We start from the raw sequence: 19,899 nt of genomic DNA on the forward strand, positions 1-19,899 counted from the left end.
AGCCAGGGCATCAAAGGGTATGGGGAGAAGGCAGGGGAGAGGGGAAAACTGAAAGAATTGGATCAGCCCATGATTGAATGGCGGAGCAGACTCGATAGGCTGAATGGCCCACTTCTGCTCCTGTATCTTATGGTTTTATGGTCTAATCTCAATGATCTTATGGGGACACACTTGTCTACAACTGTTTTTATAAAGTCCATGACAACCATGGTGCATTCATTCAGGTCCACTGATGAGTCCTTGAACACGATCCAGTCCACCAAGTCAAAGCAATCCCGTAGCCCCTCTTCTGCTTCCCACAAACATCTCTTTGTTGTCCTTAGGTTAGGAGCCTTGCTTTTTAGCCTGGTAGGAGAGGGACAGTCAAGTGATGAGATATCCTGAATTGCAGTCTGGGCATGGAACGATAGTCATTCATCTTATGCAACAGTGGTCTAGTGTGTGTTCCCAACTGAAGTAAAGATGCATCCCAGAAAATGAAAAAAGGGGCAGGTCCAAAACTACGACAGGTGTGGTCACCATGTATTGGCTGATTATCTTCCTGATGGAAGAGCTACGTCAAAGATCAAGCCATCAAGTACACTCTGGGATTTGTGGAAGGGATGTACAAATGTATCCCTACCATTAGAGGGACCTACTATGAGAGGCAATCATTAGGCTTTATAAGCCTAATGATTTCCTCTTTTTTCCTTCATGGGGAAGTGTTGAGTGAAGGGAGATGTGATAGAAAACTGTGCAGGCTGCCATTGCACGATCCTCCCAACAGAGTTCCCTGCCAAGCTTCACTGTCTTGGCTCAACGTGGGAAATGGTTGACTGCTGACAACAAATTTCAGAGTTGTATTCTGTATACATACTTAGATCATAAATGTTCTATGAGTCATTTTGAACACCACTGGGCAATACATAGTTCAGTATGAGAAGCACTTTCAGAAGAGAGAGAGGTAAGATTCATGTGCCCCTGAATTACACAGACCAGGAAAGTGCAATTCATGGTGAAAACCAAATTCACCAATCTAGAGAAGTATGTGGCAAAGTGTTACAATGGGTGAGTACAGAGCCTCAAGGTTACTAGAGACACTGACTGTAAAGTCCAGGGAATAGGAAAGATCTTAGCAATGCACACAAAATGCTGGAGGAACTCAGCAGGTCAGGCAGCATCAATGGAAAAGAGTAAACAGTTGGCGTGTCAGGCCAAGACCCTTCATCAGGACTGGAAAAAGAGATGAGGTCAAAGTAAGAAGGTGGAGGAGGGAGAGCAAGAAGTACAAGATAGTAGGTGATAGGTGAAACTGGGACAGGGGGATGGGTGAAGTAAAGAGCTGGGAAGTTGATTGGTGGAAGAGATAACGGGGTGGAGAAGGGGGAAACTGATAGGAAAGGACGGAATGCAATGGAAAAAAGAGAAGAGAAGGTGATGGGTAGGTGAGGAGATAAGGTGAGAGAGGGAATGGGGAATGGAGAAGGGGAGGGAGCAATTACCAGAAGTTCGAGAAATCGATGTTTATGCCATCAGACTGGAGGCTACTCAGATGGAATATTGGGTGTTGCTCCTCCAACCCGCATGTGGCCAAAAAGTATTAACATCTTAAAGATCTTAATTTGTTAATTCATTCCTAGTCACAAGAGGTACTGCAGATGCAGGAAATCTAGAGCAATACACTCAGTATGCTGGAGGAGCTCAGCAGGGCTGGCAGCATCCATGGATGGGAATAATCAGTTGATGTTTTGGTCCGAGTAACATATTCTGATGCCTTTTGTATTTATTGTCAAAATTTACACCCAACAATTATATGGGCAATGAAAAGGACTTTTTAATGAATGTAACAGATGTTCCTTTCTAGTCTAGTACATGTAAAGTATAAGTCAAAGCACGCATAGTCTAAAACCACAATGCCAAAGTTCACAAGGCAGTAGGCAGGTCACGTGTGACATCAAGAATTTCCACCCAGCAGTCTACAATGGCAGTTATTGAACAGAGTTTTCAGAGGTTGCAGTTCCCAGAAATGAACCTACCTGAAAAATTTCTCAGCCAGGGTACGCCTCCTTTCAACAGCATCTTGTTTTGGTTTTGAATTGACCGACTTTGAGTGAGTTAAGAGAAGCTGCGTGCTTGTTTTACGCCTGTGTTATGGTAATAATGCTGAATGCGTTCATGGCCAAGTAGTGACACCTTGGCTGATACTCATTTCACACAATGGAGGTCTAAGCCTTCAGTGGCAGAAGGTAATGGGCTTTGCATGAAATCTTTCATCGATTCTATTATGGTTGTTGGATTTATTGAGGATGCCCTCAAGTGGTATCATCAGCAAACTTGAATATGGCATTGGAGCTGTGCTTAGCCACACAGTCATAAGTGCAAAGCAAATAGAGCAGGGGGCCGAGCACACAGCCTTGTGGTGCACCTGTGCTGATAGAGATTGTGGAGGAGATGTTGGTGCCAATATGAACTGACTGATGTCTGCAAAGGTGGAAATTGAGGATCCAATTGCACAAGGAGCTACTTAGGCCCAGGTCTTCAGGCCTATTGATTAATTCTGAGGGGAGAGTAGTATTGAATGCTGAGCTGAAGTCGATAAAGAATATCCTGACATATACATCTTTGCTGTCCAGATATTCCAGGGTTGAGTGAAGAGCAGATGAAGTGGCATCTGCTGTGGACCTGTTGGGCTGGTAGGCAAACTAGAGCAGATCCAATTTGCGTATCAGGCAGGAGTTGATATGTTTCATCACCAACCTCTTAAACACTTCATCACTGTGGGCGTAAGTGCTACTGGATGATAATCTTTGAGGCAGGTTACCGCATTCTTCTTGGGCACTGGTGTAATTGAAGCCTGCTTGAAGTAGGTGGATACCTCATACTGCTGACACAAGAGGTTAAACATCTCAGTGAACACTTCAGTCAGTTGATCAGCAGAGATCTTTAGTACTCGGTCAGGTACCCCATCTGAGCTGGGGACTTTTGGTGGGTTCACCCTCCTGAAGGATGCTGCTGTCATGTTGGCCTCAGAGGCTGAAATCTCAAAGTCATTAGAGGTTGTGGGAGTTTGTGTTGGTTCCTCTGTGTTTTGATGGTTAACGTGAGTATAGAAGGAATTGATCTCATCTGGAAGGGAAATCCCTGTTGTCACCTACGTCGCTTGATTTCACTTGGTAGAAGCTGATAGCAATCAAGCCCTGCTGCAGCCATGGAGCCACCTACTTCATTAATTCAAGTTTAATCCGGAACTGACACGTCATCTGTGAGATGGCTTTCTGGAGATCGTACATGGACTTCTTGTAACTTTCTTGGTCACTCAATTGTACTTACTCTGATCTGCCGCTCAGCAGATTGCTGATCTCATGGTTCATCCAAAGCTTCTGTTTGGGGAAGAGTCTGAATGATTTTGGTGGCACACACTTCTTTGTGACTGTTTTATAAAGTGCTTGACAACCGCCCACTGGGGGTTCGTTCAGATACCCAGATGAGTTCTTGAACACGGCCCAGTCCACTGAGTCAAAACAATCCCATAGCCACTCACCTGCCTCTTGCGACCACCTTTGCTATTTTAATTACTATTCTATAGTTTTGCTGAGTGGTAGGCAATAGTAGGAGGCAGCCATCGATCCCAGGGGATCATGGGTTTGCGCCTTTGGTGGACTGTGCCTCTGGTGAAGAACCGGCTGTTGCCCATGCAGTGGGCTCCCCCTCTCCACGTCACTGATGTAGTCCAAGGGAAGGGCAAGCGCCGATACAGCTTGGCATCAGTGTCGTCGCAGAGGCTGCCAGAGTGAAGTTGTAAACAACATCAAACTGCCTTAGGGTCCCCCGCTCCGGATTTCTTCCTCGGGGTTTACTCCTGAAGCCTTTTCCATGGGTGGGTATGGCCACAAGGCAGCGGAGGTTTAAAATCAGAGTTCTCCTTCTCCTGGGTGAGCTGCCGTCCAAGGCTGATGAGCCTCACCTACCCAAAGCAACTGCTTTTGAGATTTCTCTTGTCAGTAAAAACACTTCCGCTGGGCCTAGTAGCTAAGCCACATGTAAAGGCCAAGAGTTGGACTTGGTTGTCAGAGGCTGTTAGAGTTACATGCCATTTGGAGCACGTTATAGGTAGTGGGAGCTTATCTCCACTACCTCTCCCCCGGCTATGACAACCTTAGGGACCAAGGTTGCTGAGTATGCCCACAGAAAATTGAATCTCAGGGTTGCATATCCTAACGTATATGTACCTTGATAATGATTTACTTTGAACTTTGAGCTTTGTACTTTGGTAAGAAACATGAGTACCTGTGAGGTTACAGAGAGAATGTACAAGCTCCTTACAAACAACGGCAGAAATTGAACCCAGATCGGTGATTGGTGCTGCTATGGTATCGCGCCACCCATTGTACAAATGGAAAAAGTCGCAGGACATAGAATGTAATGTTATAGCTGCAGAAAGAGTGCAGTGTAGTTAGACAAATAAGGTGCAAAGGCCATTGGAAGGTAGACAGTGAGATCAAATGTTTATTTTTACTGTAAACAAATTCCAATCAAGAGTCTTATAAAAGCGGGATAGAAGCTGTCTTTGAGCACTGCAGAACATGGTCTTAAGCTTTTGTGTCTTCTGCCCAGTGGAAGTGGGTAGAAGTGAGAATGATTGGTGTGGAAGAAATCTTTCCCATTGGCTGCTTTCCTGAGGCAGGGGAACATATAGACAGAGCGCACGGAGGAGAGGCTGGTTTCTGTTTCAACCACGCACGTGTTTCCATCCTCCTCAAGTCTGCGGGTGAATTCCTTGTATGTCCCCGGTTGAAAGTGGAAGCACAGCTTCTGGACAAGTCACTTGCACCCAGCCATTTGGTTACTGCCTGCATACCTCATCTTTCTTCAGCTTTATTTCCTTATTGATATGCAGATCATTTTCAAATCGCAAGAGCCTCAGTAACTTTTTGCAATTCTGTAACTTCCAGCAGATATCGACAGTTCCAGACAGACAACAAGCACGGCGAGATCCATCAGCCATTAACTACTGCACAATGTTTGTTCTCAGCTCTTAAATTTAACCCTATATATTGCTGCCAAAAACTACATTGAAAGGCTGCAGTGAATTCATTACATGAGGCTTCAAAAGCAAATCTGTTTTGTATCAGTGTTCTGAATCCCATTCAGATCTATTGATACTGTGATTAGGGCACATCCTTAATTTTGAACACCATACTGAAATCTCACAGCTATAATATCAGTACAGGAGAAGATGCATCAGAGAGCAAGGAAATCTAGAAAATCAGAACATGAGTCATTGTTTATTACAGTGCTGTGTAATTGCATATTGTATGCATTTAATGTGAGGTGAAATTTGATAATCTTTTTCACACACTTTGTATGCTCTGGAATTTAAGCCACGACGTTCTGACATGAGGCATGGTCTTATTGAATAGGTTAGGACTTTATTTCCTGGAGCGTAGAAGAATGAGGGGAGATTTGATAGAGGTATATAAAATTATGATGGGTATAGATAGAGTGAATGCAAGCAGGCTTTTTCCACTGAGGCAAGGGGAGAAAAAAACCAGAGGACATAGGTTAAGGGTGAGGGGGGAAAAGTTTAAAGGGAACATTAGGGGGGGCTTCTTCACACAGAGAGTGGTGGGAGTATGGAATGAGCTGCCAGACGAGGTGGTAAATGCGGGTTCTTTTTTAACATTTAAGAATAAATTGGACAGATACATGGATGGGAGGTGTATGGAGGGATATGGTCCGTGTGCAGGTCAGTGGGACTAGGCAGAAAATGGTTCGGCACAGCCAAGAAGGCCCAAAAGGCCTGTTTCTGTGTTGTAGTTTCTATGGTTCTATGGTTCTATGCTAGATGTGCATCAAGTTATATTGATCTCCATGTAACTCGCATGCAGGAAAAACTAGATATTAGACCAGGAGCATTGGTTAGTGCTGAGAGCGTTATATTTATTTATTTACTGTAGAGATACAGCACAGTAACAGGCCTAGCGAGCCTATCCCTCCCAGTTACACCTATGTGACCAATGAAACTACTGACAATTATGTCTTTGGAATGTGGGGGGAAGCTGGAGGACCCAGAGGAGACGTATGCAGTTGTGAGGAGAACATTCAAATTTTTTACAGTCAGTGGCAGGAATTGAACCTGGGTGGCTAGCACTGTGATGACATTGCACTAACTGCCACATTAGCAGGACCAGATTTAGATACCACAAAGATAAGTAATTTAGCATTTATTTTTCAAGTCACTTGATTCCATTGTCTCCCTCAACCCTTCATGATTCCTCAGGGTTCCTTACCCTGTTATCCCAAATGTCAATAATCCACTAAGAGCAACAGTTCAACGAATCTCCAAGGGCTTTGCTAGTGTTATAAGGATTACTCCTTAGTAATAATGATCAGTTAGGCACAGAGAGAATCTGTATTTACTGACAAATAACTTTATAGTCTCAACTGAAAAGCACATGAATTTATACAACAGGATACCTGTCCGCACACCTACTAAGTGTCCCTGACCCTCCCTGTACAGTCAAAGAGTAGAAAAGGTAATAACTGGGAAAGGATTCTACACTGGAGAGGTGTTCTTTGTGGTCTTCATCTAATCTCCATGTGTCCGACGTGGAGGTCCTCCACATCACGATGGTTGGTCTCCAGAGAGTTGTTGGTGCTTTGCCTTTGCAGCACCTTTTTAAAAACATTTCTTACCAGTTGTTACAATTTCAATCTCATTGACTCGATGTCACCTGACTGACCAATGTCAGCTTCTTATTGGCTCTGGTCCAAGCCAGCATCCACTTATTGTCCTCTTCCAAGTGACAACTGGTAATTTATGGCTCTTTGTTCTAAATCAGTGACCAAACCAGTGACCAGCTCGAATCACTCAGGGCAGACACAGACCCCACCTTTCACAAAACTGCATGCTGTATCATACTAAAGAACACTTCACAAATACTTCTTATTTGGAAATGAGCTCTCATCCTGTATATTACCTGGAGCATCATTGACTTTAAAATACTATTTCAGCTGAGCAAAACCAGTTCACAAAATCAAGAATACAGAGCAGCTTCACAAAATGGCAGCCTCCATTCCTGCGATCTCATGGCAAAGCAAGGACAATTGGTCTGCCTACTTCCACTGTCCTTGATATATTTTAATTCTCTGATTTGTTGACTCTAGTTCTTTCTGGCCAATGCTAAGAATACAATCTCCACCACTTCTGATCTCTAATTGCATATACTCTGATCTGTCCACAAGTCCGGATCTGACTATAAATTTTGGTCAACCCAACATCCAACTTAATACTCTACCATTACCCTGCACCCACACCTCAAGTCCCCTCAACCTCTAATGACATGTTCTGTCAATGGAAGTTCTTGGGTACACCCAATGTTCATAAAGTTCATTATTGCCAAAATATCATTATGCAGTTGTAATGGCCATGCCACTTGTCCATATGGGAGCAATCAAATTGCAATCAATAGCTGTCCTTTCCATGCAGTTCTCTCCTAAATCCCCCTTTGCTAAGGAGTTGTCCAGATTCAACTATTTGAGCAATATATCACAGCAAGAGGGCATACTGACCAAAGAGTTTATCAGATGATAATCAGAAACAGGCACCGTGGGCACTTTTAGCAGTGAATCAATATAAACACCTGCATAAAAGGCAGGATTTGCACAATAAGTCAGTTAGCATCTGTGGAGGGAAATGGAGAGTCCATGTTTTGGGTTGAGAACTTCATGAAGACCAGAATGAAAGAGTGATAGCCAGTATTCTCCCTCACCTATTCACTTCCTTTCCGATCTTGATTAAAGATCTCAGCCTGAAACATCAATGGTTCATTTCCCTCCATAGATGTTGCCTGACCTGTTAAATTCCTTCAACTTTTTGTGTGTTGCTCTAGATTTCCAGCATCTGCAGTCTTTTTTATTTCTACAGTGATGGATTTGGTTTTCCTATACAATGAACAAAGTGGGAGATCATGCTGATGTTTGAATTGCTGGTCTCACAAGGCCAGTCTAACCAACCACCTTCCTAGTCTCCAAAGCTGGTACCTCAAATACAGTGCACTTGCCTGCCAATCCTTTAGGGGGCACCCATGAACAATTTGGCAAGAAAACTGCTCTGACTATGTTCAAGGCTGAGCTCAACAGATTTTTAGCTTATTGGTGGGGGTGGATGGGGTGGGGGGGAGAGGCAGGGATGTCAAGGGTTACAGGGAAAAGACAGGAAAGAGGAGCTGAGGCCAACATCAGATCAGCCAGGATCATGTTCAATGATAGAGGGAACGTGTGGTCTACTCCTGCCCCTCTTTCTTATGTTCTCAGATGTGAGGAGTCTTAGGAAGTGTTAATCTATAAAAAGATATTCTTTTGTTGACCATTTATTTTGTCTGCCGTTATGTTTCTTCTAGTTGTTCTTCTACCTTAAAAATAAGTACTAAAAGCCTTCACTTGGTTTCTAACTTGCTTGCCAAGTTAACAGTTTTAACAGCTGTACAGCCAATTTGGCGCCAGTATCCCGGCCTAGTGACCAATAATTGGGTTATTTTCTTCATTCGGCATTGAAATACAATGCTCCCTTCAGCTTGTCAACTCAATGAGTCAACCTCATCAAATGAGGCATCAGCTTCAACAGCCACTTTCTCGGAAGAGTATCTATTCAGGTCAGGACAGAACGGTGTTGAACATACAGTTCTGTCTGGCTCTTCAGTCCAGTACTGCGGGAATGTGTTAGAATGGAAGGATCTCTTTCTGAAGGAAGTTTAAACAGAGATGTCACTTTCCTTTCAGAAAAATGTAAAAAAAATTCTGTGGTATAAAGAAGACCAAAAATTCTCTCCCAGTATCTCGGGCCAACGTGTTCAACAATGCTTTACCATGTGAGATTTCTGTATGGAAATTAAATTGCTGTGGATATATAAAACAATGGCTAAGTTCAGAGGTACTTCATTTTCGGGCTGTCTCAGGGTATTCATGCCCAAGGGTTAGTCATGAGCACCCACATGGGTGCCAAATATGCCTGCCTTTTCTTTAGCTACATTCCAGGCCTTCCCTGGTATTGTTCCCCAACTCTTTCTGCTCTACATTGACAACTGTATTGGTTCTGCTACATGTACCCATGCTGTGCTTGTCAACTTTGTCTACAATTTCCTGCCCTTAAATTCACTTGGTCCATTTCTGACCCCTTCTCCCCCTTCTCGACATCTCTGGAGACAAGCTGTCTACCGATAAATTTTATAAACCTATCGATTTTCACTGCTATGTTGACTATACCTCTTCCCATGCTGCCTCCTGTAAAAATCCTGCTCCCTTTTCTCAGTTTCTTCAGCTCCGCTGCACCCATTCCAAGGAGGAGACTTTCCTTTCCAGAACATCAGTATGTCCTCACTTCTTCAAAGAACAGGGTTTCCATTCCTTCACACTGATGCTGCCGTTGACCACATCTCCTCTATTTCCTGGACATCTGTGCTCACTCAATCTACCCGTCACCTTAACAGTGATAGAGTTCCTTTTGTCCTCTCCTATCACCCATCAGATTCCGCATTCAACATGTCATTCTCCACAACTTCCTACATCTTCAACGGTAGCCCACCACTAAACATGTCCTTGCCTATCCCCAAATCTCTGCTTTTCCACGGAGACTGTTCACTCCGTGGATTCCCTTATCCATTTGTCCCTCCCCACAAATCTCCCTCCTGGCACTTATCCCTGCAAGTGGCCAGAGTGGTACACCTGCCCATCCACCTCCTCCCTCACCTCCATTCAGAGCCCTAAGCAGTCATTATAGCTGAGGCAACACCTCACCTGTGAATCTTTCGGGGTTGTCAGCTCTCTCCGGTGCTCCCAATGCAACCTCCTCTACATTGGTGAGACCCGACGTAGATTGGGGGACTGCAAAAAACAGGATTTCCCTGTGGCTAATCGCTTAAATTCCAATTCCCATTTCCATTCTGAAATATTGGTGCATGGCCTCCTCTACTGTTGCAACGAGGCCTCTCTCAGTTTGGAGGAGCAACGCCTCATATTCCATCTGGGCAGCCTCCAACCTGATGACATGAACATTGATTTCTCTAACCTCTGGTAATGTTAGAGAAATCCTCTTCAATTTCCTCTTCAATTCACCCTCTTCAATTTCCTACTCTACCTCCCTCTTACCTCTTCCTCCTCTCCTCACCTACCGTCACCCTCCCTGGTGCCACTCCCTCCTTCCCTTTCTCTCATGGTTCACTCTCCCCTCCTATCAGAATCCTTCTTCCCCACCCCTTTCTTTTCCACCCATTACCTCCCAGCTTCTTACTTCATCCTCTGTCCCCCACTCACCAATGTCACCTATCACCTTATAGTTTGTACTCCTTCCCCTCCCCCCATCTTCTTATTCTGGCTTCTTCCCCCTTCTTTCTCGTCCTGAAGAAGGGTCTCAGCTTGAAACATTGACTGTTTATTAACTTCTGTAGATGCAGCCTGACCTGCTGAGGTCCTCTGGCATTTTCTGTGTGTTGCTCTGGATTTCCAACGCATCTTCAGGATTTCTTGTGTTTATTGAATGCCCAACTACAGGAACCTGTCCATATGAATGAGCTCTCTTAACTTTATCCTGTTCAAAAGTCATATGTTTGTTCCTACAGCCAACAGAACTAATTTGCTCTCTTTCACTCTCCACTTTTAGTAATTATTCTTTCTTATCAGTCTTATGTGTTTCAATGTCATTCCTTACATTTCTGTGGAGGTGTGATTCCCATATTCATTGATTTTTTTGTGTATTCTCCAGTTCATGAACAAAATCTATAAATCAATGGGGACATCTATGAAAATGGAACCTGTTTATTCCCAAGGGATGGCCTGTACATTGAAGCTCTATATGAAGTAAATTCAGAAGATTAAAAGGCTTGCTACTATTATGCACATTATTTTTCTTTGTTCTATTCTTTCTGTCCTCTCCAGAGACAGTTTTATTTTAGCTTTCCTCCTGCAAGTCTGACGCCAAGTGTGATGACTTTGGAAAGGATGATGGGAATCATGGTGACCCGAAGCCCATGGGCTTCCTTCCCTGAGTTTCCTGCTTCTCTCCTGTCCAGTCATTCATAATCTAGCAGTTCCACCGTGAACCGGAAACTTGCACAATCTGTCGATATATACGGCAACCTTGGAGATCAATGACATTGTACTGTTAACTGTGTGGGTTCCTCTGCAGAATCTCTTGTGTTAACATTAACTTTTAGTTTTTCTAGTAGTAGAGTTCTAGATGAAAGTCAGAAAGTGTTTCTTCAAAACCTTTAAATCTTTTACTGTTCATCTTGCCAACCTTCTAGACCTCTGAATATTTCGCATAACACCCACACAAGAGTGTAGCACATGAAGAGAGAGTGATGTTCGGCTGGTTCTGATGAATCTGCAGTATCACAGTGGCTCCACTTTCTACTTCACATCAGACATTTGGTTCCATTGAAATTCACGTCATTAAGTTGTTTCAGTGTGAGGTACAGCTGTAGCAAATTCTATAGTACCGATTTATGATAAATCTACACTCCACACTGATTATTTCCTGCTCTGTCTTGAAGATCAAGCAACTCAGTGCAAACTTCTATAGTTGCGTTGTGGAGAGTGAACTGACTGAGTGTATCATGGCCTGGTTGGGAAACATCAATGCCTTTGAACAGAAAATCCTGCAAAAGGTAGTGGATTGGCCGAGTGCATCATGGGTAAGGCCCTCCCTACCATTGAGCGTACCTACATGAAGTGCTGCCATAGGAAAACAGTATCCATCTTCAGAGATCCCACCACCCAGGTCATGCTCTTTTCTCACTGCTGCCATCCAGTAGAAGGTCCAGGAGCCTCAGGACTCACACCACCAGGTTCAAGAACAGTTACTACCCCTCAAGCATCAGGCCCCTGGACAAAAGGGGATAACGACACTCACTTGCCCATCCATTGAGATATTCCCACAACCAATGATCTCACTTTAAGGACTTCTTATCTTTTTATTTCATGTTCTCATTATTTATTGCTATTATTTATTTTTGCATTTGCACAGTTTGTTGTCTTCTGCACTCTGGTTGATCTTTCATTGATCCTGTTCTAGCTGCTATTCTATAGATTTGCTGATTACGCCTGAAAGGAAATGAATCTCAGAATTGTATGTAGTGACATATATGTACTCTGATAATAAAATTTACTTTGAACTTTTACATTTTGAACTTTGATTGTTGGATGAAATAGTTTAAATTTGATGAAATAAAAAGAAGCTTCAAGTACTTATCAATAATTTACAAGTATTATTATTAGATTATTAGATTATGAGGACACACAGTCCTCTTTTATTGTCATGCATGCATTAGGAAATGATACAATGTTCCTCCAGTGTGATATCACAGAAACACAAGACGGACTAAGACTGAAAAACTGACAAAAACCACATAATTATAACACATAATTACAACAGTGCAAACAATATCGTAATTTGATGAAGAACAGATCATGGGCACGGTAAAAAAAAAGTCTCAAAGTCTCTCGAAAGTCCCAACATCTCACGCAGATGGTAGAAGGAAGAAAACTCTCCCTGCCATGAGCTTCTAGCGCCGCAAACTTGCCGATGCAGCATTCTGGAAGCACCCGACCACAGTCCGACTCTCAGTCCGTCCGTAAACTTCGAACCTCTAACCAGCCCTCTGACACCGAGCACCGAGCACCATCTCTGCCAAGCGCTTTGACCCCATCCCTGGCCGCCAGCAACAGGCAAAGCCGAGGATTTGGGGCCTTCCCCTCCAGAGATTCTTGATCGCACAGTAGCAGCGGCAGCGAAGCGAGCATTTCAGAAGTTTCTCCTGATGTTCCTCCCTGCTTCTCACGTCTGTCTCCATCAAATCAGGATTATGCACGGCATCCTACTTACAAATACGATATCACTCGCCGGGGAGGCTGCGCGCGCTGCATCGCGCTGCCATCTTCTCCTCCTCCTCCTCTGTGGGCCTCTGTATTTGTATATCAATAAGACTGAAAGAGTGCAGGGAAAATTTAAAAGGATGCTGCTAGGACTAGAGGACCTGAGGTAAATGGCAAGGTTGAAAAGGTTAAGAGTTTACTCCCTTCAGCGTAGGAAAGTGAGGGGAGATTTAACAGAGTATACAAAGTTGTGCCACGGTAGCGTAGTGGTTAGTGCAACACTGTTACAACTTGGGGCATCAGAATTTGGAGTTCAATTACAACGTCACCTGTAAGGAGTCTGTAGGTCCTCCTCATGGAATGTGAGAGTCTTTTCTGGGTGCTCTGGTCTCCTCCCACAGTCCAGAGACGGACTAATAAGTTAATTGGTCATTCTAAATCGTACTCTGATTAGGCTAGGGTTAAACTGGGGTTTGCTGGATGACATGAAGGGCTGGAAAGGAATATACTGCGCTGCATCTCAATAAATAAAATAAAAACGAAGAGGAGTAGGAATAGGTTAAATGTAAGCAGGCTTCTTTCACTGAGCCTGGGTGAGACTGGAACTAGAGGTCATGATTAAGGGTGAAAGATGAAATATTTAAGAGGAACATGTGTGAGAACTTAATGCACCAAATGACCTAGTTCTATGGTTTTATGATGGTCTAAATTTTAGGGAGATACAGCTTGCTGGTTTGCATTAATTCCATGTTGAGAAACGCTTTGATTTTTAAATTATTATCCTTGTTTTCAAATCCTCCCACTTTGGTAACGCTCCCAGTCCACATCTTCATCATCCTCCAAGATATGTGCACTTCCCTCAATCCGACCTCTTGTCCTGTTGCAAAAATTCAGCATCGTTGACCATTCCTTCAGCAGCCAGGTCCTTACTCCTAGAATTCTTTTCTCTCTAACCTATAGAGAGAGCGCAGAGGAGATTTACAAGGATGTTGCCTGGATTGGAGAGCATGACTTATGAGAATAAGTTGAGTGAACTTGGCCTTTTCTCCTTGGAGCGATGGGGGATGCAAGTGACCTGATAGTAGTGTATAAGATGATGAGAGTCATTGATCATGTGGATAATAAGAGGCTTTTTCCCAGGGCTGAAGTGGTTAACACAAGGGGGGATTGTTTTAAGGTGCTTGGAAATAGGTACAAGGGGGGATGTCAGGGGTGGGTTTTTCACACAGAGAGTGGTGGGTGCGTGGAATGCACTGCCAGTGAAGGTGGTAGAAATGGATACAATAGGGTCTTTTAAAAGACTTTTAGATAGGTACATGGAGCATAGAAAAATAGAGGACTATGCGCTGGGGAAATTCGAGGCAGTTTCTAGAGTAGGTTACATGGCTGGCACAACATTGTGGGCTGAAGGGCCTGTAATGTGCTGTGGATTTCTATGTTTCTATGTAATCACCCCTCTTTCCTTCTTTAAGCCATCTCCTTTGATCATCTCAAACGCAAGGAATTCTGCAGATGCTGGAAATTCAAGCAACACACATCAAAGTTGCTGGTGAACGCAGCAGGCCAGGCAGCATCTCTAGGAAGAGGTACAGTCGACGTTCCCGGTCTCGGCCTGAAATGTCGACTGTACCTCTTCCTAGAGATGTGGCCTGGCCTGCTGCGTTCACCGGCAACTTTGATGTCCTTTGATCATCTGCCTTGTTTTCCCTTTTTGTGGCTCATTAGCACCACAGAGCACCACAGCACAGTAACAGGCTCTTTGGCCCATCTAGTCCATACCGAATTATAATTCTGCTTAATGCCATTGGCTTCCACCTGGAATAGTGCCATGGGGCACTACAGCACAGAAACAGACCTCTAAAACTGTCTGATAATTCTCCTGTGGAGCAGCTCGAACATTTTTGTGTGTTAGTGAATTGGTGCACTGGGACCAGAGTGCTTCCACATTGGAGGATGAATTTGCAGATCATACCTTCTCCAGGATAAGGTTTACTTGAGCAGACAGAGAACTATTACTATTGCATTGGTTTCCTTCCCCATTCTGAAGACGTATGGGTTAGTAGGTTCATTGGTCACATGAGTGTAATAGGGGGGCACAGGTTCGTTGGGCAGGATGTCCTGCTACCATGCTCCATCTCTATATAAAAAAATAAACTAACCAGCTATCTGCTACAAGAGGAGGAATTATTTGCACATGTTACTGATGGTCCAGCCTTATTTGTCAGCGTAATGTATAAGAAACTCGATCTCTCCCAGTGCTGACGTACTCCACGACTACAGTTGAAATGATACATTACTGGATGAGAAGCATGTTAGGACATTGCAAGATCATGGGAAGTGCTGCAATGATGCAAATTCTGTAACAGCTATTGCATGGTTTGCTGCTGAGACAGGTCATTGTCGCAACTTACTGGTTGCTCCACAGCCGGCTATGGAGAATCCAATGGACCAGATTGAAGAAAGCTCCAGAGAGTTCCAGGTTCAGCCCGCTCCACTAAAGCACAAGCCTCCTCCCCCCATCATCTGGGACATCTTTGAAAGGCAATACCTCAAGAAGGTGGCATCCATCATGAAGGGTCCTCACCATCTTCTCATTACCACCATCAGGGAGTATATGCAGAGCCTGAAGGCACACACTCAGCTCTTCATGGGGTGGAGCCGTCCAGCTTCTCACTTCATTCCCTTCCCACACCCACGTACCTTCCCCCTCACCTGGTTTCTCCTATCACCTGCCAGCTTGTACTCCTTCCACTCCCCTCCACCTTCTTATTCTTACCTCTTCCCCCTTCCTTTCCAGTCTTGATGAAGGATCTACTGTTTGTTGCTCTCCATAGATGTTACCTGACCTGCTGAGATCCTCCAGCACCTTGTGTTTTCACTCTCTCCCACCATCAGGTTTCTGAAAGGTCCATGATCCCACGAACACTACCTCACTGTTCCAATGGTCCAATGGTTCAATTTAATGTCAAAGAATGTATACAGTATACAACCTGAAATTCTTACTCTTTGCAGACATCCACGAAACAGAGAGAAAAAAAAGCACAAAGAATGAATGACAGAAAAACATCAGAACCCCAGATTCCCCTCCACCCTCCCATGCACAGGCAACTGCAAAGCATCAACCTTCACCCCCTCCCCTTCCCCTCAGTTGTACTAGTAAAAAGCATCATCCCCTAACATCCACCAAGCAATAGCAAGCTCCCCAAGACCATAATCTATAGACCATCAAAAGCTACTGTCTACCCATCTTTGTGCATTATTTATTGATTTAATTTTAACTATTCCTCATTGTAACTTACAGAATTTTTTTATGTATTGCAAAAGGGCAAATTTCATGACATGAAAGTGTTAGTAAACCTGATTCTGATCGTGATTCTGAGATAGTAACACTGAGTCTAGACTGGCACTTCGTTAGAGAATTTCATCTTTTTGATGTGTGTGTGCCCTCCTGGTGTTTGTGAAGGATCTCCTGGTGCTTTTCCATTGAGGAGCAAGGTGTCCTTCCCTTTAGTCAATGAACCACAATGAAAAAATACCCAAATCGATTGATTATCATCACCTTACTGTTTGTGTGCACTGATTAGCTGCGTCCCCCTGGATTGCCCTATGAAAGAATCTGTACAGAGTTAATGTTTCCTTTGTTGTTCTATTATACTGCATTTCATTGTTTATGACCACAACCTCTCTGTAAAAGTTACTTTGATGATTGTAAAGGACATTGAGGTCATAAAAACACTATATAAATGGAAGTTTCTTTTTTTTGCATCACCTACTTGCAAAATGTAAAAAAGAAACTCTGAAGTTCTTTACAATGCTAGTAAAATAAAAATCACTCAGGGGGAAAATATTATGCAATCTGAGACACATGGAGGTCAAATTTCAAAACAGGGTATGCTTAAAGCAATGCTGCTTAAGCTTCACCAATGGCCTTGGGTTACAAAGGTAAACATTATGGAGTTTTGCACAGGACCGGAGTCTTTGGTCATCTGTTGGTTAAAATAACATTTGCAACAGGTTAAATATTACCACATGCATATTCAGTCCACCCAACAATTGAGAAAATGTGGGCAAGCAACACTATGAATGTACATAGTACAAGTTAGTTATTTCTATCCAAATGTCTTGTCTGCCTGTATGACAGCAGTCATTGTATATCAGGGTTATTTGCTGCACACAAAGTGCATTCAGAGGCTTTTGGAGCAACGTGCACTGTGAATGAAAACCTGTCTTTCTTTCTTGACAGCTTTACAGCAAGTGTTTCATCAATAGTGAATCTGACGCCACTGTGTCTCTTGGTACAAAGGGATCTATGAGTTTAGTGCATGTAACACACACAAAAAAATGGTGTGCAGTTACGACACGTAGCAAGAAAAATTAATGGGGCATTGAGGCTGAAAGTAGAGGCTTGATGCACCTTTAAAGAACAGTTATGAGACCATACCTGGAGAACTGTGGAGAATTTTGAAGGAAAGATACGCTTACATTGGAGAGAGTGAAGACAAGGTTCAATAGGAGCTTCCTGGGATGAAGTAGTTGTCATAAAATGAGTGGTTAAGCGGGTTGGATCTCCACAGCCTCTTAGTTTGCTCTACCTTCTATAACCTGCCTTTTCTCCCAATCATAGGTTCCAAAAGTTTATTAGTTTCAGCGTTTGGAGCCTTCTGAGGTGAAAAATCTGCAACCTTCCACCAAGCAACACACATCAAAGTTGCTGGTGAATGCAGCGGGCCAGGCAGCATCTCTAGGAAGAGGTACAGTCGACGTTTCAGGTCTCGGCCTGAAACATCGACTGTACCTCTTCCTAGAGATGCTACCTGGCCTGCTGCGTTCACCAGCAACTTTGATGTGTGTTGCTTGAATTTCCAGCATCTGCAGAATTCCTGTTGTTTAACCTTCCACCAAAGTGCTTTTTCATCTCGCTTCTAAATGACCGACTGCATATAATTTTTTATTCAGAAATACAACAAGCCCAACGAACCTGTGCTGCCCAATTATACCCATGTGACCAATTAACCAGCTAATCTATATGCCTTTCAAATGTGGGAGGAAATCGGAACAGCCGGTGGAAACCTACATGGTGATGGGGAGAACGTAGAAACACCTTATAGACAGCGGCGGGATTGAAGCTGCTTCGCTGGCGCTGTAATAGTGTTACAGTAACTACTATGCTACCATATCATGCCTAAAACTATACTTCCAACTGTAGATTTTCCGAGGAGATGGAAGAATCTCCCAGAGTCTGCCCTGTCACTTTTCATCAGTATATTGTATCCGCTGCTGTTTGGTGACATGTTCATGACAAACAGCTGAGTCCCACAAATCGACTTTAAGGATAAAATTCAATAAAATGCTTCAGAAAAGGTTGCGTTGAGGAACGGGGGTCACTGGAGATCAGAAAGGGATTTAAGGTGATTGGGAAGTGATATAGGAGAGAATCTGTGCAGCAGATCTTCAAATGCAGTTGATTTTCTAGTCCATTACGGATAACAAATGGGGAGTTTGCCAGGAGTTTAAGGTAAAGCTAACTTTTTATTATGCCCTCAGGATGTCCTGAAAGGTTTTTAATACCTAGCAACACCTGAAACAAACACAGCAAGATCCCAGAAAGCACATGACAACAAGACATTTTTGTCTTTCGGAATTGTTTATGTTGTGAGGGGACGTTTTCCTGGATGTGTAGAAAACCAAATTCATTGGACATTGCCACGGAAGTCTTTTACATCAAAACATTTCAGGAGGTGGTTGGGTACTTGAACAGTGGAATATATTCAACATTTGATGTACAGTAGTGACAGTTCAGCAGCAAGAAGTTCTGTCCCTGATATATTCTTAGAACCTTGGCATTTAGCAGATCTTTTCCTAGGATGTGGTAGCTAACTTTAACATTGAAATGAATTTCAAAAATTCCATTTGTTGACCTATTCCCACAGTTGAAAGTAATACGGAAACTCTAGCCATGCATCCACCCAACCCATGACTTTTTTTCCAGCAGAACATACACTGATATTTAAAGAGACTTCCTCATGGAACCAGGAGGAGCAGAACTGTCTCGCATTGACACGTGCTCACCACCACCCAGAGTCTACCATCCAGACCAATAAAAATGGGCTTGAACAGACAGTCAAAAAACTGGTCAGACCACAGGCTTTAAACTGAGTAGAGGCAGATTGCTGACACCAGTAACCTGTTGATATTGAGATGATGAGACTGATTTATTTATTTATCTGTTTATCTAACTAGCCATCTATCTATCTTTCTATCTAGCTGTTTATTTGTTTGTTGAGATGCAGCGCAGAATAGACCCTTCTGGCACTTCAAGCCACACTGCCCAGCAATGCCTGATTTAACCCTAGCCTAACCATGGGACAGTTTATAATGATCAATTAATCTACCAACCAGTACGCCCTTGGACTGTTGGAGGAAACCAGAGCACCCAGAGGAAACCAAAGCAGTCACAGGGAGAATGTACAGACTCCTTACTGACAGCAGCAGGAAATGAACCTGGGTTGCTGGTACTATAAAGTGTTGTGCTAACTACTACGCTACCGTATTGCCCCATATTTATCCTTCAAGCCTTCCACTTGCGGGAGTCCCGCGCATATGCTTCACAGATGATTTCTGAAACTCCGAGTTTAAAAAAAACAATCTCCTGCTGTCAGAATTCTGGCAATGGGTGTAAACTTGAAATATTCCGTCCAGGAGATGAGAGTTCTGGCCAATGAGACAAATAAAACCAGTGAAAGAAAAAAATCACTAAAGTTGAATTTTCATAAAACATTTCAATTCTGCTGAACAACACTAGTAGCCCAAATCAGGCGAAGAGAACTTTTGTTTCTTGACATTCATATTCCGAACAGACAGAAATGACCAGATATAAAAGAGTTGTTGATGTAACACACTACTCATTTCTTCTGAAAGGCAGCGAACATAACCAAAAAACCCTCTCACCCCTGACATTCTCTGTTCTGTCCCCTGCCATCAGGCAGAGGATACAGAAACTTAAATGCACATAGCACCAGGCTCAGGTTCAGCTTTTGTTCTCCTGTTATA

General features: G+C 43.4%; 1 long non-coding RNA gene across 2 annotated transcripts in view; it reads left to right on the forward strand.

Annotated features, from left to right (window-relative positions):
• Positions 1 to 19,899, forward strand: part of LOC140188099 (uncharacterized) — a 57,212-nt gene that overhangs the window by 24,319 nt on the left and 12,994 nt on the right. The gene's annotated exons all lie outside the window — the stretch shown is intronic.

The sequence above is a fragment of the Mobula birostris genome, chromosome 26, assembly GCF_030028105.1.
Source record: "Mobula birostris isolate sMobBir1 chromosome 26, sMobBir1.hap1, whole genome shotgun sequence".
NCBI lineage: Eukaryota > Metazoa > Chordata > Chondrichthyes > Myliobatiformes > Myliobatidae > Mobula > Mobula birostris.